At 33.6% G+C, this 25,170-nt stretch overlaps 1 protein-coding gene across 1 annotated transcript in view; it reads left to right on the top strand.

Annotated features, from left to right (window-relative positions):
- Positions 1–13,573: 13,573 nt before the first annotated feature.
- Positions 13,574–25,170, top strand: part of LOC106111440 (solute carrier family 41 member 1-like) — a 43,235-nt gene continuing 31,638 nt past the window's right edge. The window contains exon 1 of the mRNA XM_013293535.1: positions 13,574–13,871. The gene's annotated coding sequence lies outside the window, so the exon portion shown is untranslated. The remainder of the gene's footprint in view (positions 13,872–25,170) is intronic.

Genomic DNA, 25,170 nt, shown 5'->3' with positions numbered 1-25,170 from the left:
ATGTTGACTCGGATTCAAAATTATGTATCAGTTTATAAAAACTCTGAATGATATTTTTTAAAATATTTAATAAAAATAGATAAAAAGAGTGGAACAAATGTTCCCTAATTTATTCGATCGTAAATGAATATATGCAGAATAAAATAGGTTGCAAATAATTCGAAACATTACAGCGCCATCTATCGTTTAAAACGAGCAAATAAAATAGAATAGTTTTGTTACTTCTAATTTTTTTAATTTGTTCCTGTGTAAATTTTGGTACAACTTCTGAAATCAATTAAAAAATGTGCTCAACGTGTAAAAAAAATACAATGTAACAGTTTAACAATTCATTCAAAAAGGTAAATAATTCTTGTTTTCGTCACAAAATTGTGTCATTGCGTAAAATGTAATTCGTCATATTAATCACAGGTTGAATCATATAATGCAATTACTTGGTTTCTTTACTCATAAGTATTTGACTATTCCGTGTCTGATGTCTGATTTTCTCCCCCTTCATTTCCCTATTACTAAAGGATGGGACGAAGTGGAGAGGTTTGAAGGAGTAGAGGACGCATAAAAAAATGTTCTCTTTCTGTTAGTTTCTATAAAGCTTACGGCCTGGAATAGCTTTACTATTTCGGCGAAGTCAGGATGATTTAAATGATTTGTTGTTACTATTACGTAAAATTAAATATTGGAAGGCTCACCTGATACTACAGCTGATAGCTGATGAAGCTAATTGTTGTTAATTTTTTTTAATTTAATTTTTATTTCAGTAACACGTTTTTAAGTTGTGTTCTTTTTTATAATTTTTTGGTCAATAAATAGTGCTTTATTTATTTAGTGGTTCATTTATTTGAATCCTCTCGTAGATATGGTGTGTATGATGAGAGATTACTTCAAATTGGATAAAGACTTTTGACTGACGTCCCAGCTGACGTGAAATGAGTTGAGTCTAACGATCACGGGACTATGCCGCCTTAGCAAAGTGAATTTCGATTATAAATATCCGTAATAGAATCGACAAGATGCGTCAAAGCATATAGGAAAATAGGAATGAATTTGCAAATCAAACTATTTATGTTTTTAATTGCGTAATGTAACAAAACAAAATAGTTGAACTATTATCAATCAGAATACCTGATATGTACAAGATTTATATCTTTATTTTAATAATGATGGATCGTAATTATAATATTTTGTAAACGTGGATTTACATTGTCGTATCTCATGTTAAAAAGATATTCTCATTTCCTTTGTTCTCTCTGAAAAAAACAGAGATACCAATATGTTTTATACTGAAATTAAGGCAACAGAATCTCACGGTTATGTGATTCATGATTATCTAAAAATCTACCACTATTAATATATTTTAGTAACGTATTGTGTAATTTTAATGGAATTTATTTTGATTAAGAATATCTTTGAATTAATCAGTTTGTAGAAGTATTTATGTTATTTTAAACTTATTTACGTACTAGCTGTTGACCGCAACTTCGTCCACGTAATATTAGTAAGATAAAACGTAGCCTATATGTGCCGTCAATGTCAGCTACCCTTCAGTGAAAGTCCTGTCGAAATCGGCCCAGCCGTTTCGGAGATTACACGGAACACACGTGACTAGCGGACAGACAGACAAACACTTTTTTAAATGCGATTCCTTATCAGCAAGGCAAATACACCATCTTCGCGAAATCTGTAAATTTTCTTTTGATATTACAGACACTTCAAATTTATTATTTGTACATATGTATGGTTTTACAAGAAATAACTGAAAATTATATCGATCACATCTCGTCCCTTATGTTTCCTTTTCTTCTTTCGAAGATAATCATGTTTTCATACATGTTTCGGTAATAAATACTCCCGATAATACAACAAAAGGCAACAATATTGAAATAAAACGATATCGTTTCGATATGAAAGATTAAAGCTATCGATTCCTCTATTTGCGTCACACAAATATTTATTTAGTAATCATTATAACGTTAATAAAGTGTTTTTTAAGCCATGACATATATTTCAAGATACTTGCAATTGTTTAACAATACTTAAAGACCATTTCTGAATTTTATCTGTATTTTGAAGAAGGCTTACAAATTATTACATTTCACTATTAACAAGATAATAATTTTTACTGCACACATCGGCACTAATTTTAAAAGTGGTAGAGCCCGCTTTAACATCTTCGCAAGAATCGGTCGGGTCGTCGGGTGTAAAAACATGACTACAGAAGAGAGGCGTGAAGTCGGAAAAAAATCCGTGTTTCGTCTCATGAGTGTGGTACCGGAGAACCAACTTTAGTCCCTTTCCTTCCCACCCTTTTTCTTATAAGAAAAGGATGGGAACATGGATTTGACAGGAAAATATCCTCTTTAAGTGCGTTTCCTCCGTCGATTAAGGGTAGGCAACGCACTCGCTATTCCGAATGTCTATGGGCAATGGTCGTTTCGCCATTTTGGCGTATTCAGGTGGCCGCTTGCTAGTAAGCCACCTTATGATATAAAAAAAATATCCCGCACTTGGCCAGCGTGTTTGACTATGGCCTAGTCACCCCTTATTAGGATAGCCTCCGAGCCCCTCGGTGGGGACGTATAGTGAGCTGCTGATGATCATGAAGTGCTTATGTGTTCTTCTAGACTATCCTCTATATCTGTGCCAAATTTCATCGAGTTCCGTTCAGTGGTTTGGGACACAAACTCAAACAAACATCCATCCATAAACTTACGCATTTAAAATATTAGTAAGATTAATTTAATGTCTTCAACATTTTTAAAAAATCGACAAAATAGTTTTATTCAGTGTTAACTATACTTTTCCCTTCTAAAAAGAAGTCTGTTTCTATGGCATTTCTCTCCATTGTTAACTGTTCCATTAAGATTATTACGTTTTTGCATACAAATAGGTAAAGAGGAAACTGTTTCTATGCTCATGAGTTTTCTTTGCTCGTGGTTTCGCATAAAGTTGAGCTTGAAACTTCAATGTGTTTATGTTCGAGTTTTCCTTGAAGTTTTAATTATCTATTTTACTGTTAATGTTCTTTAATTTTGTTAAACTCTTCCTTACATTAATTTTATGTTTTAATAATTTCGTATAATCAATGTAAATCCAATAGATGTTTTACAAACAGTTTTATTAGATAAATGATTAGCTGTTGCTCACGATTTCGTCCGCGTGAAATTAAGAAAAATATACACATAGGTTACTCATCTTATTCATAGATAAATTACCTTTCTTATCGTGAAAACATTATTAAAATCAGCTCAGTAGTTTTTGAGTTTTCAATACATACAAAAATACAAATCTTTCCTCTTTATAATATTAATATAGATTTATGGCCGGTTTCCCAGTTACATTTAAACATTCATTAGTGTTTTTATTCGAAATAATTGAAATAGTTCAAACAAATACCAATAAATTACTAGGTAATCTTACTAGTATTATAAATGCGAAAGTTTAAATGGATCTTTGTTAGATTTTGTAGCTTAAACGAATGGACAGATCTCGATGAAATTTGGCATAGACGTAGAGGATAGTGTGGAAGAACACACAGGCTACACAATTTTGATTCTTTTAGTTCCACGCGGAAGTAGTCGCGGGCGAAGCTAGTAATAAAATAAACGGAGGCTTGAGCAACCCAGCATTATTTATTGACTATTAACTCCAGTTAAGAAGTGAGTTTGTTTAACACTAACAAAGCAAGCACTTCAATATACGAGTAGGGTTGTCTAAAAACAACTCACTTCACTACATCGTGGTTTCAATACAGGATATCTTTAAGCCATCATCCATCATAACCTTAATGCATGAGATAGCAAAATTAGCTTTTTATCAAATATGTTACATTTTTAACAGATTAAAATGAGATAGATTTTTTCTATGAAAACCGCTTTGAGTCCGCAACTTTGTTCGCGTGGAATTAAAAACAAAAAAACAAAAGTAAGTAGCCCATCTGTTCTTCCAGACTATACAGACATCTATGCCAAATTTCATCGAAATCTGTTCAGTCGTTTAGCCTCCATCTATCTTAACTTTCGCATGTGGTAAACGGTTATTGTTTACGAAAATATGATCTAATTAATATAAAACAATACATTTAAATAAGTAACCAGACTTATAAGTAAGGGAAAATCCCTCATCTTAAATATAGCTGTGGTGCACGTTTTCCTTAAGTTTCATCAACGATTTTAACGTGAGAGGAATATATAACTGAAGGAAACTACTCCGCTAATAGTCGATAATATTCCTTGTTTCAAATAGGTAATTTACCTAGACAGAAGGTCTTAGAACGTAGCTAGATAGATCTAACTTTGAACAAAACAAAATTCAACAACCATAAGTTAAAAAATATTTTTAGAGTAAATGTACTTACTTAGTATTCTTTAATTATGAATACTTTGTTATAAAATATCAAAAATTATGCACTATAATACCCAAGATAAGATTAATAGTAATTTTAAAAGATTTTATTTTACAAAAATAAACTACATTAACAAAACTATATAATACTAGGTTTCGCCCGCGACTTCGTCCGCATAAAATTAAAAAAAAAAACAAAAGTAAGTAGCCTATGTGTTCTTTCAGACTATGCTCTATATCTATGCCAAATTTCATCATGATCCGTTCAGCAGTTTACGCTACAAACTCTAACAAACATCCATCTAAACTTTCGCATTTATAATATTAGTAAGATATACTTTCCTTAAAGTATTGAAATACAACAATACCCTTGGTTTTACCTAGGTTTATTTTACCGCAGTAACATTTTATTAAATATGCGAAGTTTGTATTCACAACACGCTTTAACAGTAAAGGAATTGGCGTACAAATAGAATCGTATTCCAAATCGATGTTTCTTTATAAACCATCACATATTATCGATTTTTACGTAAATCATAGAACTATACTCAGAAAATGTTCTTACAATGTTTCATTTATTAGGCGACCCTACCGCCCTCACCCCTTAGTATGGAAGCTAGAGCATTTTTTTTTTAATATTAGTAATATTTTTTGAAATTCATATTTTTTGATATAGTTCCACGACAATAGTCAAATGGAGGGATTCGGATCCTTGACCTTTAATCGACTTTATTTAATTCATTTGCAACATTTCATTTATTATCTTATCTGTGCTAAGAACATTCATAATAACGTTTGGTAAAGACATTTTTAATGGTACAACGCCTTTACCGGGCGTATAATACACCAATATCATACGTTGATGTTACGAAAAATGTTTCACTACTGTCACACAAATTTTCGTGATACACCCTCAGCGTAAATCCTACAGCCACCGTAAGCTAAGTTATATTGTCCTTTGTTTCATACGTTGGGGAAAACTCAAAACTACTTATCAGATCATGACAATGACAACACAAGACGAACATTTCCTTTTGAATGAAAAAGTAATAAAAAAACCGATCCAGCAGGAACGAAACTCTGGGAGAATGAACAAAAATCAACACAGACTAATTAATAACCTTCTAAGAGAAGTAAATAACTAACGATCACGATTACTATGAATCGAAATTGTTATTCCGTTACCGAATATCATGCCTTTAAATGGTCTGGTGAAGTCCCTAGCTGATAAGGAAAAGGTAGTCTTAATGACTGTATAATCGATTGAGCAAAATAACGAGTCTGGGGTCAAAGCACTGGGATACAAGAGTACATACTCGTAATTTCATTTAACAGCGTGCGCACAACTGAAACTAAACTTTCGCACAACCGTTTAGTTTCTCTTTGATTCCTACGAGCATAAGTTTGCACATAAACAATCGAACAACTGGTTCACGATTGTCGATTATTTCGCAGCCATTTCAACTGATTAGTTGCATAACTAAATACCTCAAAACGCGATTAAACAGTTTTGCGACAGTTTAGACAAAGGTACACACGCACTTAGCGACGTCAACTTATTAAAGACTGATGACTTTCGATAACTGGTTGTTGTCTTTTTTAATAGGATTAAACATTTGCAATCGACTCTTCCATCGTAATTAATAGATAAGTATGGATTTTCCCAATACATAAACAGAATTGTTATTTCTAAATAGATAATTAAAACTATGATTTCTTGTTATCTGACAATATATTATGAACACTATCTTTTGACTTCTCCTTACTACACTTATACAGATAGACGATTAAATTGGAAAATAGTACTAATAGTTTGTATGCTGGGCCACCAAAGTTGCGGATGAAAGGAGATTGCATGTGGCTGAGGCGTATGTTAAGATGGATGTGTGATGTGACAAGATTGGATAAAGTTAAGAATGTGTACATTAGAGGAAGTTTGAAAGTAGCGCCAGTGGTGGAGAAATTGAGAAGCAAAAGGTTAGCGTGGTATGGACATGTTATGCGACGAAATGATGGGGACATAAACCAGAAAGTGTTGAGATTGAATGTGGATGGCTACAAAGGAAAAGGAAGACCGAAGAAAGTATGGATGGATTGTGTGAAAGTAGATATGCTTAAGAAAAGAGTGGATTCAGATATAACGACTGATAGAGATGTATGGAAGAGCAGTACATACTGTGCCGACCCTTCGTAAGGGATAAGGGCAAGTGGATGATGAGTACTAATAGTTTGTATACGTCAAGTATCGTCATTACTCGCATTTAGTGAATATTATATTAGATTGTCTTGTAACAAAATATTACATTTAGTATAAATTTTTAATTTTAATTAAGGTAAGTAAAGATTACTACTAGCTTAGGTTCTCACTGGTATTGCTTAAACGACGTAAGTAGGGTGCTAATATACACTGCCCTTAGTCTTACTCCAAAGCGCTTTGTTGTCAAAGTGCGAACTTTGCTGAAAAAACGTAAGAATGCGTTCTTCTAGACTATCATCTACATCTATGCCAAATTTCATCGAAATCCGTTCAGTAGTTTTGACTACAAACTCTAACAAACATCCATCCATCTAAACTTTCTCATTTTTTTCTTTTCATTAAGAAGTTTAGTAGATTTTTGTTAATTTACTAATATTTCCTTTAACTATTCCATCTAAGCTTTAGTCTTGTGGATATGGTTCTCGACAAAACCATTACGCTATTGGCGCTTATTATAATATTAGTATGTTTAAAGTAGAGAAACTTAAGTTATCCTTGTTACAACTTGGTTGAATTAAAGAAAATCTAGGGAATTATCGTGATTTAGTTAATTTTATTATTGCTAACTACAATATTATGCAAATGATTAAGGAAGACAATTTAATAGTCATAGATCGTAAATGTAAATATTTTCTTTACTATAAAGAGGAAAGATTTGTATTTTTGTGTGTATTGAAATAAATCAAAAACTATTGTACCGATTTCAAAAATTCTCGCACCTCTAAAAAGCTATATTATTACTGAGTAACAAAGGGTACTTTATACAATTTTTTCATTTTACGCGGGCGAAGTCACGACTAATAACTTGTAATATAAAAGAGGAAAGATTCGTATTTTTTTATGTATTTAAATAACTCAAAAACTACTGGGCCGTTTTAAAAAATCTTTCACCATTAAAAGCTACGTTTTTCAGTGAGAAACATACGAAATATTTTTGATTTTGAGGGGAAAAGTCACGAGCTACTTCTAGTAGATAAAGAAACAAATCAGCATGCTTCTTTTTCTATATTATAAAGAGGAATTGGAAGTATTTATATTTTTGTATGTGATAAATTAAAAAAAATACTGGACATTTACAATATTAAGCTGAAACAATTGAACGGAACTTATTCCCTTATTAAAGGTGTGGTGACAGTATATTTAATGACTTGCGACTGTGAAAATCCACACGTAAACGTGATTTGATTTTATCGTTGAGTAAATCAAAATCATATTTATAACGATTTGATATAAAGTATGCGATAGGAAAAACCAATGATGATACAAAAAGGCGTTAACATCGATGACAAAGAACTTAGTTATTATTTTTATAATTAACTAATCTTGTTGACCAATACATTTTTCGTACTACGACGTACAAAATCAAAAATAGTCATATATCACATAAATATTATAAATGCGTAAGTTACGATGGTTGAATGGATGTTTGTTAGCGCTCGTAGCCTAAACGGCTGTACGGATCTCCATGAAATTTGGCACAGGTTTAGAGCATAGTCTGGAAGAACACATGGGTTACTTTTTATCCCATTAATAGTTACGGTTTCCGTGGGATTCATAAATTTAGTTTTTTAATGTTTACTCGATCATTTTGCGACGGTTCAACATATCTTATAGAAATTTGGCACAGATATAAAACAAAGTCTGCAGTACACATGGGATAAGATACACCGCCGAGAAATGTCCGGTTCCCGAGGGAACGTTTATATAGTTCGTATGTTTTATAATACCACGCGGATGAAGTCGCGGGCAACAGCTAGTAGAAATATAAAATAGCGTCCCCAAAAACGCATAAGGAATTAAAAACATTGATACTTAGCCAGTGCTACAATTAAGTTTAATAGACTTATAAATTATTTAACTAACTAGTTACCAGGTTTTATAAAATGTGACAAAAATTAGCAAGGCGCGTACGATTTAACAGAACTGGTCCGTCGAATCTACACTATACACCTATTTCCACTTAGAAGATCGTGTGACTTTGGTAATTATAATTTTATGTTCTAATGTAAATTAGATGGAGATTTTGCAAATCGCGTGACGCATCGCACTTCTATCACAAGTATGGCCAGTGGAAATTATTATAAGTATTGGTTTCACATTGTTACTAATCGCTTTAGTGAAATAAGAATGTGACACTTATCGGGATTTCCCTGTGCGAAGATTTGACACAATATTGGGGACTGTCCGTGATATTTTTTTCCTCAACAAAGAAGACAAAGGGGTTATAAAAATTTATGACTAATCTTTCAGTTGGCTTTACACGGTTTATTTGCGAACACTGTAAGAATTATTTATACTTTTAAATAGTTACTGTCGCCACGAGTAGAGTAATTTTTATGTCTTTAACTAAAGTTAAAATGTTTTAACCAATCTTAACTTTAAAGTTGTTTTATGAAAATAAATGTAATCGACCATCAGCCCTATCTTAATCCAATTAAATGCTAACTTAGTTCAAAGGCTTCCGCGGAAACCTCGACTAAGGCCGTGACTTCATTTATTCTCAATCCAAATAGAAAGGAAATAAAATTCTTTGAATAAAAAACTTAATAACCTATAAAATATTTTAGACTATAATCTAAATGTAATCCTAATTTCATCGAGATTCGTTAAGCTATTTTGGTGATACATAGTTAACAAACATCAAGGAGTTCAAGAGAAAGACCAAAGGAAGTATGGATTGTGTGAAAGAGGATTTGCTTAAGAAGGGAGTGGATTCATATATGACGGCTGATAGAAATATAGAGCAATACATACTGTGCTGACCCTCCGTAAGGACAAGAGAAGTTTTTGAGTAAACAAACATCAATCCATCTAAACTTTCTCTTTTATAATATGAAAGATAAGGCAAGTGTCCTAAAACCAAACATCGGAGAATATCGTGTTAGCATTTCGCTTAGTATAAATTTATACTAAGTTATGCTAACTGGCCATCAATTAATAACAATTGAAAAAAAAAACTATTAATCAAGATATTAAAGAAATCTCAAGGCATGCAATAGATTGTCTTTAAACGATGGCGAAAGATGTGATTCAACGAACATTGTAACAATGAACTCATTACTTACATGAGTTTATCTATAACTAGCTGTTGCTCGCGACATCGTCCGCGTGAAATTAAAAAACATACCCTATGTTATTTCGCGATACCGTAGCTTTCTAAAGGTGAAAGAAATGGGTCCAGTAGTTTTAGAGTTATTTATTGAAATACAATTACATACAAAAATACAAATCATTCCTCTTTATAATATTTGTATAGATGTAGATGAGGGAATTAAATTGTCCATAAACAATGTTTTTATAGTCAAAGGTGGCAAGCGAAAAAGAGGACATAACCAAGAGAACGCATTTGTAGTGGAACAGAGAAAGGGACGCACATGAAGAGGATATTTCCCTTTCCTACATAACCCTAATATCTAATTCACGTCTTTTCTTGCTCACTCATCAGAAAAAATGCAAGTTGCTTAGACTTCACGCATTCTTCTGTATGGTCGTGGAACTGCTGCGGGCCAGTCTACTCTAAAATTTAATTACCAAATATGCTGTGAAACCCAAACTATTTTAACAGGAAGTTTTATCTGGTATTTAATCAGTTAGGTTATCTAATTATATACTTAGAATTCGGTCTTTCACTGGCTATTGATAAGTACATTTTTAAATTTCGAGATAATGTAATCAAAAATAAGTAGAAATCAACCTAAATTCCTACGCGTCAATTTTTCCAATTAGGTAATTAATTAGTCTGATTATTGTAATCTCTTGTAAAATAACATAAATCTATTATTTTGCTGTATTTATGACGTCAAAAACTTAGATTAAGTCATTGATAGAAGCTTATTATGATTGATTCAAGCTTAACTATGTATTTCAGGAAAGGATTTGTACTCGGATTGCTAAAAATAGCATATGAGAGAAGTTTTATATACTTAAATGATTATAATAATTCCTTTATCAACTAGTAATCTGTCCCTGCTTCCTGCGGTTACTAAAGATTATACGTCTAAGAGTTTGTCCCACAACTAGCTGATAGAGGCTCAGATAGCTTAAAATAACGTCACTGTCAGATAAGGAAACAAAATCCGATTTTTCCATCACATGTTTTAATAATAATAATAATAATACACATTTAATCAGTTCCAAAACACACTGCAACACAATACAACATAATACACTTGAACAAAAAAAAAATACAAACGAGAAAAACGAAAACCAATCATTAACAATCAAAACTAATGACAAGAAAATTGAAGAGGAAAAAAAAACGTTACACGTTACACGTTTTACACGTGATTATCATCAGAAAATTTACAACTTGGTGGGACAGGCCCTAAAAGTTCAAACATCGATTTTTAGGGGTCTTGTATCATTTAAGGGGCAACTAGTAAGAATTTAACTTTCATTTGTGAGTTATACCGTCATTTGTTTTAAATTTAAGGCGACCCTTCACCAAAGAAATTTATCGTAACATAACGTAAATGTGGATGTCTGAGCAGCGTTCCCTTCGCATTTTTGGCGAATTCCGGTAATCGATTATCACCTCATAAATAAGGGTAGAAGAAAATATATGCCTTCGCCTTAAATGTTACTAGGCTAATTCAATATGCATTTGTAATTTGAGGTTAGAATCATTAGATTCTAATGTCATAATTATTAACTACAAGCAGTTCCCGTGCTACTAAACATGATAAAAAAATCTAATGCTTAAATGACAACGTAGAGCCTCGACATTGACTAACAATTTGTAATCATCTTCTTTGCTGCTGTTAGCTTATAGTTGTTGTCCCTCTCTCGCATGACAATTTATTTTTCTAGTTTACTTACCTCGAAATTAAATAGCGTGAATATTTATAGTCTAAATATTGCCCTAAGCGTAGGGCTACTTATTAAAAAAGTATTATTCAAAAATATGCTGTGATTGCTGACATCTTACGTAACAAAGAAAAGTGTGTACATTTAGTTACATTAATACAGATTAAAAACGTCACTTATGACGTCATCAAAGATGCCAAAAGACACGTGATTAGAAACCCACTCTCGTTTTTCGTTTACCAAATTCGCTTCAAGTATTTATAAAAAAAACGTTTATAAATTCCTACGTCTAACGCACCAGGTTCTCAGAATCGTATAGGCTTGATAAGGCCAAGTTCACACTAGGATGTCGCAACTGCGGCACGGCCATTGTCAATGGCAACCACAGAATAGCAGTAATATGCTATTTTAGAAACTGAGACAGTTCCAGTACGTCTTGAGTTACCGGAAGAGTCAGCTAGAAGTTACCTCTTATCATCTGTTAGATTGTAAGTGGCGAATCGAAATGTTTATGATTTTGTTAGTAGAGATGTTTTTCGCTCCTGTATAACTATACTAGTTTTCGCCCGCGACTCCGTCCGCTTGGAATTGAAAAAAAATGAGTAGTCTATGTGTTCTTCCAGACTATCTTCTACATCTATACTAAATTTCATCGAAATCCGTTCAGCTGTTTAGGCTACAAACTCTAACAAACATCCATCCATCCATCCAAACATTCGCATTTATAATATTAGTATGATTAATTCCATTGTTACCAATTTGATCCAATGAGGTTTCATTTAATACATTTTTACTGGCAGGACTGCAATAAATTAAATTATTTTGTGATTTCATTTCGCATCGTACGGTCCTTTTTCCATACGGTTGTTCTGGCTAGCAACTCAGTGCGTACAATGCCTAACGCATTTCGGCTGTGGACGGTAAAAAAACGCATATTGTACCGCGATCATTGACCGGGGATAGACCGGTTTCGGAATACCCTTGCCTGTAGCCATCCAGACGCCGTATTGTGTTATCAATTCATCCAAACCCATAAGACCAGTTCTCTAAATAAATTATTTATTACTATTGCCTGTAACTTCGTCCGCTTTGAATTACAATGTATTACTGAGGTATTTTTAAGCTAAAATAAAACGTTCCATTTTTGGTATTGGATATTCCAAACTTTAATCATTCTATATGATTTTCATTCAGATCTGTTTAGCTGTTTTACAGTTTCCTTATAACGAATTCCATTCATCCGTTTAAACATTTTCATCAAATATTTTAACAATAATAATAAATTGCTCAGTGTACACCAATGCTTTGATTTCTTATTCATATATTAGTGATTACTCGCGACATCGCCCGCGTGAAATTAAAAAAATAATAATCAAATAAAAAATTGTATATGTTACAGATAAATTACCTTTTTTAATGGTGAAAGAATTTTTGAAACACGACCAGTAGTTATTACGTGAATCGTATATAAAAATCCAATTCTTTCCTCTTTATAATATTAGTATAACTAGATGTTTATGTTAATGGTTTACCCACATAATATTTTGCGAATTTTCAAAATGAAATCATACAAAGATTACTATTATTATTAGTACTAGTAATACCAGACTATTTAAATAGAAATATTTTTAATAATAGGTTACTAAATACACAGATAAGTTTCTGACATCATAATAATATGTAAAAATTATCTAAATTCTTAAGCGTGCGTCAAATGCGATAATTAGATTAGAAATATCTTTGCAAAATTGTACAAATTTTAACTAACATTTATTTAATTAATTAGTTTTGAAAAATCTCATTTTTATCAAAATTACTTGTAATTATTTTGAATTTAATAATAATTTACTAAAATAGTACTTATAAATATTTTTTTTTCAATTGGCGATTGTTTGCTCATTTGTTTCCTTCTACTATAAAAACAAAAAAACGCTAATGTGAAAATATCTCCATAAATAAAGCTTTTTTTCGATAATTAAATCAATAAAACCGCTATAAAAATCTTGCAGATTTAAAAAGTAATGAAGGTTTTTGTGGGTTTAGTTCTTTATGATAGTATTAAAACGTTATTGGAATTGCGATTTCGTAGATAATGTGAGGTATGGCTTATCATTTGAGTTCTACACCTGATATTAAGGCAGGGGTCGGCCCACCTTTACGACAGTCCGATCGCAGTCGCCGTACAGAACGCACCTGAGCGTTCCGAATTCGAAATTAAACCGTTCTCGTATAACGTCGAAATGTAATTGCATTTCGAAATTAGAACTTCAACTGCATGGCATGAAGAAAGAAAAAATAAACTGGCCAGTGTAAATATATCGTGTAAATATTTTTTTTTATGTATAAAGTTTTCATATAAAGTGTTTTTAAGTGTGTGTAAATTAATTTTGTTAATCAATATTTTTAAATTATTCTTAAAATCCTGTGATATTAGAATTTAAGGAACCAAGTGAAGAAACAACTGCAAGTAAGTGGTTTTTTATTTTTTGCATTTTGCATGTTTTTTTCATAATTTTCGATTGCTTTGTGTGTGTTGTGTTTAGAATTTCATTTTATGAATTAAAATAACATTTAAAATGATGTAGGAATGGACAAAATATGTTACGAATTATTTATGGCTTGGAATTTCGTTGAGCTTAACTGGCCAGTACTTTAGCCGATTAGCGATGAACGCAGGTAAAATTCTTGCGTACAATAGTTTACACCTTAATAAATCTCCGTTCGAAATTCAACGCTTCAAAGAATCCGCATACAAAGACGCATTTTAAAATTCCTTCATTCATTACATTATCTTTTTTGTACACGATTTATGAAATTTCATCGTAAAAAAATATCAGTGGTCAGAAACGTGTAAAAAAATTTTTGCGTCATAAAAATTTTATATTTTATTACACGTATATTTTTTTTATTATTTTTTGCATTAAAATCGTATCAATCAGTATTAAGATTATAAACAGATTATTAGATAATTAAAATATCCACATATTTTAACTATCGATTAATTAAATCTACAAAAAAAAAATAAAAACTAAATTAATAAACAATTACAAATTTTATCGTAATAATTACATTATTTGTGTAATAAATTATTACATTACACTGTAAATATCTATTTTTGCGTAATTCTTGTGTGAAACATTTCTTCATATTAGTTTGAAGTTATCAGTCAAATAGGTTTCCTTCAATGTCACGATACACAGCGTTTAGTGCCAACATGAGAACACACACGCCGTCTGATTAAATATTTACAATGAAATGCTTTAACAAACATATTTTCATAAGATTGACATTTATTGTCTGTTTTATTATTGTTATTTAAGTGATATTTCATTTATTCCTGGTTAAATCTAATCTTACTTTCTTAGTAATATAAATGCGAAAGTTTAGGTGGATGTTTGTTAGAGTTTGAAGCCTAAACTACTAAACGGATTTCGTTGAAATTTGGTACAGATGTTGAGGATATTCTGGAGTCTGGAAGAACACATACACTCGCTTTTGTTTTTTTTTAATTCCACGCGGACGTAGTTCCGGGCGAAAGTTAGTGTGATAATAAAATTTAAACTTATAATATGTGTTAAATGTAACTAGCTTTTGTCCCCAGTGTCGTCTATCTAATATTCCATATAAAAGAAAATAGTTTATGTAATAATTTAAATTGAAAATAAAATAATTAGTATTACTAAGAGTAAATATTTGATTGCTTTGATTGATCGCTAATAATAATAATGCTTTAAATGTAGATTCCCATACTTAGTTTAGATAGTTTCTTTAACTATTTATATTGTACTGGATGTTGCTCGCGACTTCGCCCGCGTGAAATTAAAATAGCCTATGTTACTCACAGATAAATTACCTTTCGAATGGTGAAAGAATTTTTAAAATCGGCCCAGTAGTTTTTGCGTGAAACAAATACATACAAAAATTACAAAGTTTTCCTCTTTATAATATTAGTATAGATTTAAAATAAGCTAGACGGTAACTTATTAGCATTTTACTATAGAAAATGTTTTGTATTACAATGTGCATTGCAAATCGAATTAGTCATAGACATAAAGAAAATACAAACAGACTTACAAATACAATCTAGAAAAAAATTAGAATAATCACAGGCTGTTATTGTCAAAAGAAATAAAGAAAACATTCCCTGAAAGTGTTACTAAAAGGTTCATCATCATCTTCCTCCTTATTACTCCCGTAAGGTCGGCTCTACAGGTTTTTGTCCTCCACATAACTCTATCATACGTCATCTCAGTCATCATTCCCTTGATTATGTTACCTTTCACGAAATCCATCTCTTTCTTTCTCTACCTCTACCTCTACCGGTGTACCACACTAATAACTAACGTCCATCTTGTTACATGCGATCCATCCCTCCTCGAAAGTGTCATTAAAGTTGTAGGGAAGGGTAAACGAGTTGTGATTTTTTCCTGTTATCTGTTTATTGAAAATAATACGTTCAAAGTCGGACGCTATCTTGACTCCAATGTCAATAATAGTTTATCAAATGATTTGACAGCCAGTAACAATTATCATTTGATTTGCTATCTAACGATCTAACTGCGAATATTAAATACTAGCTTTCGCCAGCGACTCCGTCCTCGCAAAAAACAAAAGTAAGTTGCCTATCTGTTCTTTCAGAGTATGTTCTACATCTGTGCCAAATTTCATACGATACGTTCAGAAGTTTAGGCTACTAACTAGAACGAACATCCATCCATCGAAACTTTCGCATTTATTACATTAGTAAGGCTAGTAAGATAAGATTTACACGTGGTAAAATTGCTATGCTCACATTTCGTTACAAGAGTGAGAAGATATGATGTAAAGAAGTGAAAGAAACAAAATTTATTTTACTATTGATAACATATTAGATATAATATTTTTACATTTCCTGTTCGATTTGTATTATCTCTTAAAGGTCGTTTTCACCGTATTTCGTACCTCTACTTTTGTAAGTTACAATAATAAAAAGCGTCGAACGTCAGTGGCTCAGTGGTTTAAGCACTTGACTTGTGATCTACAGGTTTTGGGTTCGAATCCCGGTGTACCAATGTGATTTTTGATTTGCGAATTTCATGTTACATAATTTACCCAACCTTCTTACGGTGAAGGAAAACATCGTGATGTCTGCACATATCGGCGAAAAAATTCAAAGTGTGTGAAGTCAACTCACAGTGGGCCAGCGTGGTTGACTAAAACCTAGTAACCCCTTATTAGGGTAGACTCCGAGCCCCTTAGTAGCGATGTATAAGCTGATAATGAGTTTATTTTAAATTCGTAATTGTACAAATATTGGTTATCGAACGTAGCCTTGTGTTACTGCATACCATTCCGTCTATATCTAATCAACGGATAACCATGCATTGGTTTTGACGTCTGATTTGCCCATTATTAGTGTTAAAGCCAAGCTTATCGCGGACTGATCGTTTAGGCTTATGAACACGTTGGTAATTATAGACCAATAAACTGAATTGTATATTAATAAAAGAAATAAACATATGATTATCGCCATTTTTATTGTACTACTAGCTGTTGCTTGCTACGTTTGCGTGAAATTTAAAAATAATAAAAACATAGCCTATGTTACTCACTGATAACGTAGCTTTTTAATGGTGGTAGAATTTACGAAATCGATCCAGCAGTTTTTGAGTTATTTCAATACATACAAAAATACAAATCTTTCCTCTTTATAACATTAACATATATTTAGTAAACGTTGCTACTGTTCTAAGAGCCTGTCCCACCGAATTATAAATTGTCTGATAACAACCCAAGGTGTAAAAAGTATGATGGATATATCGGAATTTGTTACTTTAACTGACAGTGATGTCATTTTTAAGCTATCTGAGCCTGTATCAGCCAGTGGTGCGACAGGCCCTAATAGACATATTTTAACCGAATGACTAAGTCCATCTATATTTTCTTCAGTTCTCACCTACTTTTGCCGCCAATGGTTTTTCAATGATTGAAAACCATGAGGTACATCAATAACGACCTAGCCTAGACATTCCTTTAAGTGTTACAGGAATATGATACCTTTTCTCAACTAAATAACGTTGCATATTCCGTAAACTCATTAAAGAAAGAGGAAGTGCAGATTTTTAACAAGCATGACAACGTAATTCAAAGGTATTTAATGGCTATTGTGTTAGAACCTTGATGAAAAACAGCGCGATAACAAAATCTTCAAGTCATTGAAACAAATGTGTCAATAGCTACTTTATGACTTACTTGTATACTAATGGTCGCAAATCTTTACATTTATGAAGTCAGCTACAGGTTACAGTTCAAAATAAAAGTAGAAAGCGAGGACAGCGTACCTTCTCTTTCGAATTACTCGCTGTGCTATACGTTTGTCTCGCTTACACAGTATGCACGTGTTTTACTGCTAACATCATGCACACAAAGCGTCGTTTACTCTGACAATTACAAGTATCAATTAATAGTCTTAAAGATAAATAATGCGTTTATTTTATTACTTTAAAAGAGTGCAATCGTATAATGATTTTCTAAAATAACTAGCTGTGATTACTATATTGATAGATTCCCAATATCTAGTAATAAAAGTAAATAAAGTCCTAAGAAATTAATTACGAAACAAAGAGATAATATCCGTAAACAATAGCAAAAAGCCGCTATTTTTGACGACAATTGAATTCCTTTATGCTGATTTTTTCGCAGCTATAATTTAAATGGCATCTTGGCATCTTCGTTTTAGATTCACGCTTTATTTAAAAGCATCATTGCACTATTTAACAGACATTACGGTGTACGCAAAAATAATACAAAACATAAGAATAAATTGGGTCCTTGCAGAAATACCATACTAGATCGTCATCTTTGTTTATTGCGATAAGTCTGAAAGGGATGACTATACTTTTGTATATTTCGTCAATAAAAACGGTAATAAAATAGAAAAACAGCCTGTTAATTACTTTTGATCCGTCACGTAGTATTGGATCTTTTAAATTTTGTATTCCTTCAGCGTTTGAACTACGAATAAAACGAAGGTCGTTGAACTCTGATTGACAGACGCTTCCAATAAATAAAGTTTTTGTTTGCAATTGGATTTGATATTTTTTCCGTTATTTTGTCAAAAATAATAGAAATATGAATAATTTGATATTTTCAAGCCTGGCTTAAATTAGATTTTTTAGATCTTAAAGATGCTGTCTCATTGGGAAGTGATTTTTGATATAGTTTGATTTCTTTGCAAATGTGGTTTCCTCGAGTTTTCCTTCACTTTAGAATACAGTGTGTAGTTAAATTGTGTTTGTCAGTATGTCATAATAATGAGAACCGCCGCGAAAGAAGAACAATAGGAAAAGATTCCGGAAACGCAACGTGAGAAAGTAGGTTGGCAAAGAAATTGCCTTTAATTTCTTTGTTTACTATAACCCTTGATTGGCTAAGTTCAGTGACTTTAAGAATAGGCAGTATAGTGGTTTAAACACTTGCAATCTCCAGTTCCCCTAGATTCAAATCCCACCATGTATCACAGGGATTTTGGATTTTCATATATGCATAATTTACTCGACGTTCTTACGGTCAAAGAAAACATCATGATGCCTGCACATATAGGTGAAGAAATCATAATCTTACTAATCTTACCTCTTACTAATATTATAAATGCGTAAGTTTAGATGGATGGATGTATGGATGAGAGTTTGTAGCTTAAACGGCTGAACGGATCGCGATGAAATTTGTTATAGATGTAGAGGATAGTCTGGAAGAACATATAAGCTACACTTTGTTTTTTTTTAATTCCACGCGGACGGAGTCGTGGGGGAATGCCGGTTCAAAATAAATGTTTGATGTCAACCAACCAGCAATATATAGCAACATATATAGTATATAGCATAGCAGCATATAGCAAAATATATAGCAACTTTTTGCCCTTTTCAAACCGCACCCTGCTTATACAACTGAACGCATATCCGGTCAATATTAACATCATAGCAGTTTACGCCCCCACTGCAGAGAGACCGATGAATGAAATTGAAGAGTTTTATGGGCAAATAGATGACCTACTGAAGTACACCAAAAATCACGAAATAAACCTAATAATTGGAGATTTGAACGCAAAAGTAGGGTCAACAGTTGTACCAGGAGTAACAGGATTGTATGGTCTCGGATCTAGAAATGAGAGAGGAGATATGTTAGTCGAGTTTTGTCAAGACAAAGGTTTTACTATAGCAAATACACTTTTTAAGCTGCATCCACGCCGACTGTATACGTGGACTTCTCCCAGACATAATAACAGTCATATAGTACGTAATCAAATAGATTACATAATTGTAAATCAAAGATTCCGGAATTCTATTAAAAAAGCCGTGACGTATCCTGGCGCCGATATAAAATCCGACCATAATCCAGTAGTTGCCACAATAGGGTGTAAATTCAAACGAGTACAAAAAGCCACTAAGAAATTTTTCATTGATACCAGGAAAATGAAGGACCGTAAAATTGGAGCCGCTGTTTCGAATTCAATAAATCAATGGGCCAAAGAAGAAATAGCTAAAAAAGATTCACCTTTGGGAACTTGGTTGAGTTTAAAACAACAAGTCGCTAATATTACTAACTCCGTGTTAGCACCAACTCGTTCTGTTAAAAAACAAAAATGGATGACGGATGAAATTCTGGATCTGATGGAAGAACGTCGATCGTATAAGACTACCAATTCAGCGAAATACGCAGAGTTAGATAAACTTATAAACAAGGAGATAAAAATTGCCAGAAACAAGTTTTACAGTGACAAGTGTGAACGTATGGAACATCTTCTACGAAAACATGATAGTTTTAATCTTCACAAAGAGGTGAAAGAGTTAGCAGGTATCAACAAAAAACCTAACCTTAATTTTTTATGCGATGACGATGGCAAATTCCTTGTCGATCATGCGAGCAAAAAGTGCGCATGGAGCGACTATATAGCGAAAATGTTTGCTGATGCTTCAAGATCCATAAGTGGTGTAATCACGGATAGTTCTGGCCCGCCTATATTGACATCTGAAGTTAAGCAAGCATTGAGAGCAGCAAAGACAGGAAAAGCGCTTGGCCCAGACCACATACCTGCTGAAATTATAAAGCTTTTGGAAGACGAATACCTTGATGCTCTGACAGGCCTCTTCAATGAGGTCTATAACTCGGGTGTTCTCCCGGATGACTGGCTTAGATCCACGTTTCTTCCCCTCCCCAAAAAACCAAAACCTAAAAAATGCTCGGAGTACCGTACGATTAGCCTCATGAGTCATGTACTCAAAGTATTTTTGGCTATTATATACAGGAGGATACGGCCCCTATGTGACGAACAACTAGGGGAGAGCCAGTTTGGTTTTCGGTCTGGTATGGGCACCCGTGAGGCACTTTTTGCCCTGAATGTCTTAGTGCAAAAATGTCGAGATATGCAGAAGGACATTATGCTCTGCTTCATTGACTATGAGAAGGCGTTTGATCGCGTAAAGCACGACATTCTTATGCAGCGCTTGATCGACGCTGGACTGGATGGTAAAGACATCAGAGTCATCAAGAATTTGTACTGGAACCAAAAGGCTACTGTCCGGGTTGAAGGTTCAGAAACAGAGCTGTTAGATATACGCCGTGGGGTCAGACAAGGTTGCATTTTGTCGCCATTATTGTTCAACCTGTACTCAGAATCGATAATGACTGAAGCGCTGGAAGGATTGGAGATCGGTGTAAAGGTAAACGGCAAAGTAGTTAACAACCTGAGATACGCCGATGACACCGTTCTCATAGCCTCGTCAGAACAGGACTTACAGGCATTATTAGATAGAGTCCATGAGTGCAGTTTAGAGGCAGGCCTGAACATGAATGTCTCAAAGACGAAATTCCTGGTCGTATCGAATAATCACCTGAATCCCAGGATTACTATCGCGGGGTCCGACATAGAGAGGGTGCGGTCGTACAAATACCTCGGTGCTTGGGTAAATGAAGAATGGGATAGCGAAGAAGAGATAAGGACCCGAATTGGAATAGCCCAAGCCACCTTGAAGAGACTGGACAAAGTTATATGTAGTCGCCAATTATCTATGAAGCTCAGAATCAGAATGCTCCAATGCTATGTGTGGCCTGTAGTATTGTACGGTAGCGAAGCCTGGACTCTCAAAGCCAATACCCAGAATTTTTTGGAAGCTTTTGAAATGTGGTGCTACCGTAGAATGCTACGCATCAGTTGGACACAGAAGGTTTCCAATCTGCGGGTGCTCCAGCGCGTTGACATGGACCGCGAGCTATTGCAGACTGTCAAAAAGAGGAAGGTCGCCTATCTAGGCCATGTTTTGCGACATGAGGAATACGGCCTTCTTCAACTAATTATGATGGGCAAAATTGCAGGCAAAAGACGCGCTGGAAGAAGAAAGAAATCGTGGTTGCGAAATATCAGGGAGTGGACGAATATTGCCAGCGTAGAACATCTTTTTCGCTTGGCACAAGACCGGAAAAAGTTCGCTGAGCTGACGGCCAACCTCCATTAATGGAGAGGCACTTAAAGAGAGAGAGAGAGAACCAGCAATAAGCCAGAGTGGTTGACTAAGGTCTAGTCACCTAATTTACAGAGGATTCAAGCCCCACAGTAAGCATAGAATAGGTACACCCAGACACCGTTGAATTACACAAGAAACATTAGTATTATAAAATTACAAAATTAACAATCTTACGGTGACATTACCAAAACAAAACACAATACCAGACGTGATATATTTTAACACGGAAGTGAGAACAGTCATTACTATGCCAACGGTGCGTAAGAAGGTTCTTCCTTTCAATAGTTTTGGAACAATAGAACTACCGAATGTAATCCAATCCATACTTCCTACATTAAGTGATTATTCGGAGCACTAACATAACTTAGCATTTCCAATGAAGCCTTATCTGAAATGTAAAAACTCTCTTCATTGCGGAAAAATATGGAACTAATTTCTTTGCATTGTTTTTCGTTATTCAGACACATTTAGTTACTAAATTACTAAGCTGGCAGTATCGTTTTAGTCCAACTGTCGGGATGAATGCTAGAGCAGGCGACCTCCTTTGACGAAACTATCGCACTGTAGTGCGATTGTCGATTGTTTCGCAGCCAATTCAACTGTTTAGTTGCACAACTAAAAATCGATTAGTGTTCACACCTACATATTTACATGCCTATTGAAACCAAATGGACACTAAACAGTTGTGCGATAGTTTAGTCAATGGTGTACGCGCTCATACATTTTGCTGTAATCGATTCATATTCTACTCCGGACTGTCATACGAGTGAAATAGCTTAAAAAGTACCACAGACTTGTTAATTTATTTTTAATTGGTCTCTAAATATAAATTTGTCATTGAGTGCGGCAATTATCTTTAAATATAGAATTAAAGATGTCGTTTAAATAAACTATGATCGTTGCACGAACTAGAGTCATGCGAGTTCATTGGCGCGTGAAACTACATAGAATGTGTTGACGTATGTAAAAAGTTATTTCATTGTCTTAAATGATGAGTCCACACCAAAACTCAAAACATCAATAAAATATTGACATCTAATAGTTTTGTAATGGTTTAAAAAGCAAAATGGTCATAATTCGGTTGTTATTCGATTTCCATCACCATCTGGTAATAGCGATTACATGAAGTAAACGAGTTATTCACCCGACGTTGTTTGGGAATTAACTGTAGTGCTTTGAAAACATTTCTTGGCCATGTGACCGTATTGTTTTGTCTCAGTGGTACAACAAACGGACGGACAATACGATTTGTGTTAACAGTTTGCGTGTTGAACTTCAGTCTTAATTCAAATTGCCATATTTGAAAGGTCAATTTTGAAGTAGCGACTGTATTTGCGTTGCTGATTTTTGTCTGTCTGTCCGCAAGCCGCGTTTGATCCAGGTAATCTGCGAAACGGCTAAGCCGATTTCGACCGGTCTTTCACTGGAGAGTAGCTGACATAGATGGACATATTATAGGCTACTTTTTTAATTTCGCGCTGCCAAAATGGCGCAACGGGTGGTCCAAATTTGCGCTAACGAATTTTGCGGGCGACAGCTCTTTTTCTTATAAAAGGAGTAGCTAGTTATCGCTTTTATTAGTAAATCAAACATTATAGTTATCGTTCTTTGTCTTAGGCCATTATACGTTTTTAAACTGTATTTCTAACTAATTTCAACAACACTTTCAGTGCCACCGACAGACTACGAAATACAAGGTTACATGGTTGAATCTGCCATTCAAACGTGCATTTCACTTTCGAGAAGTTCATAAGCGAGAATATACACGACTAAACAAAGAAAATAAGTACGAGATTCCACGTGTTAATATTGTTAAAGTGGGCTTTAAAACTGAACACGTCTAGGTAACCTAAAAATGTTTGTACACAAAGCCATTATTCTAATTTAGTTACTAGATGTTATTGCTAACTGCCTATAAAAATACATTTCTAATTGTTTGATAACAGTGACATCTACGCAAATAAAGACTGAATTAAAGCTACTAAGGGTCACTTTCAGACGACCGTTGTAAAGATCATACTCAGACCTTTTTATTAAAGGTCGTCTGGGCACAGCCTAAGTTTTATCTATATTGCCCATCTCTACTTTCTTTGTCTAAAAAAATATATATATGCCTTTTAAGGTCCGTTCATACCGATTATAAGAGGCGTAATGTTATGAGGCTTAATTGGCATCGACGGGTCGTTGCTGGGATTATTCCCAACCGTCACCACTCTCTGTCCTCACGTGAAAATAAAAAGTTTCTTCCGTCCCACCTTTTAGTCCCGCTATCACTAATAAGGTGACAGATGGAACCGTTATGAAAAATAAGTTCCAACCGTCCCCTCGTCGCAAAAGGTTGGTCGGTTGAAGTTTTTTTATTCTCATCTGTCTCCACGTGGGGACAGAGCAGGGTGACGGTTGAGAATAACCCATTGATCGCTGGTTATCTACTGATTGAACGAATGTTTATCATGTAACATGTTATGCCACATCGCGTAACATCAGTCAATACGAACGATGGAACGAAGTCAAATTTAGCTGGCTTCAGTACTTAAGTATGTACATTTATTTTTTAATGAAGAGTTGACAATTATTTTTTCCTCATTAATCAAAATTGGTAACAATGCAATTGTGTCGAAAAATAGCTATTATTCGATATTAACTAGAAGATTCTTTCATTGTACTATGACCTTTAAATTGCAAAAATTGTTTCCTTATCATCGTTATCACGAAAATGTTTCGAAAAACAAGATAAAACCAACATTGCATTGATTTGAAGGGGACGATTTCAACACATGTAACATTTATCTAAATATCTTTTGACTTACTGCTTACCACAGATAAATTGAAGCAGTTGTATCATGCGATTATGTATTTATAGTCACAGTCGACGTCGCGGGCTACAGCTAGTAACAATGTGAAATGTTGATAAACATTTTTTGTAGTTATACAAATAGTAAAAACACACATCAGAAAATTCCGTTTTTATAAATAAAAGTAATTAATCAAAATTCTTGATTCCTATCACATTTTAATGAGATTATTATTGTTTATTTTTTTTTATAAATCTTTAACTGTAATACGAGATAAAAGTATAATTTTATCTTCAAATTAGTTTGTTTTATTTGACTATAAAATGACTATGGCAGCTAAATTTCTATTCTCAAAAATGCTCCTATGACCACCGAGATAATTTACCTCATATATTTATCGAAGTGACGAGCGGTTTGTAGAATTCATTCCGAAGGCATACGGTAACCATCCACCATTGTGGGCGTATGTCGG

The sequence above is a fragment of the Papilio polytes genome, unplaced genomic scaffold (assembly GCF_000836215.1).
Source record: "Papilio polytes unplaced genomic scaffold, Ppol_1.0 DF824169.1, whole genome shotgun sequence".
In the NCBI taxonomy this organism is placed as follows: domain Eukaryota; kingdom Metazoa; phylum Arthropoda; class Insecta; order Lepidoptera; family Papilionidae; genus Papilio; species Papilio polytes.
Note: the sequence above shows the minus strand (reverse complement) of the source record. Positions and strands in the feature narration are given on the sequence as shown.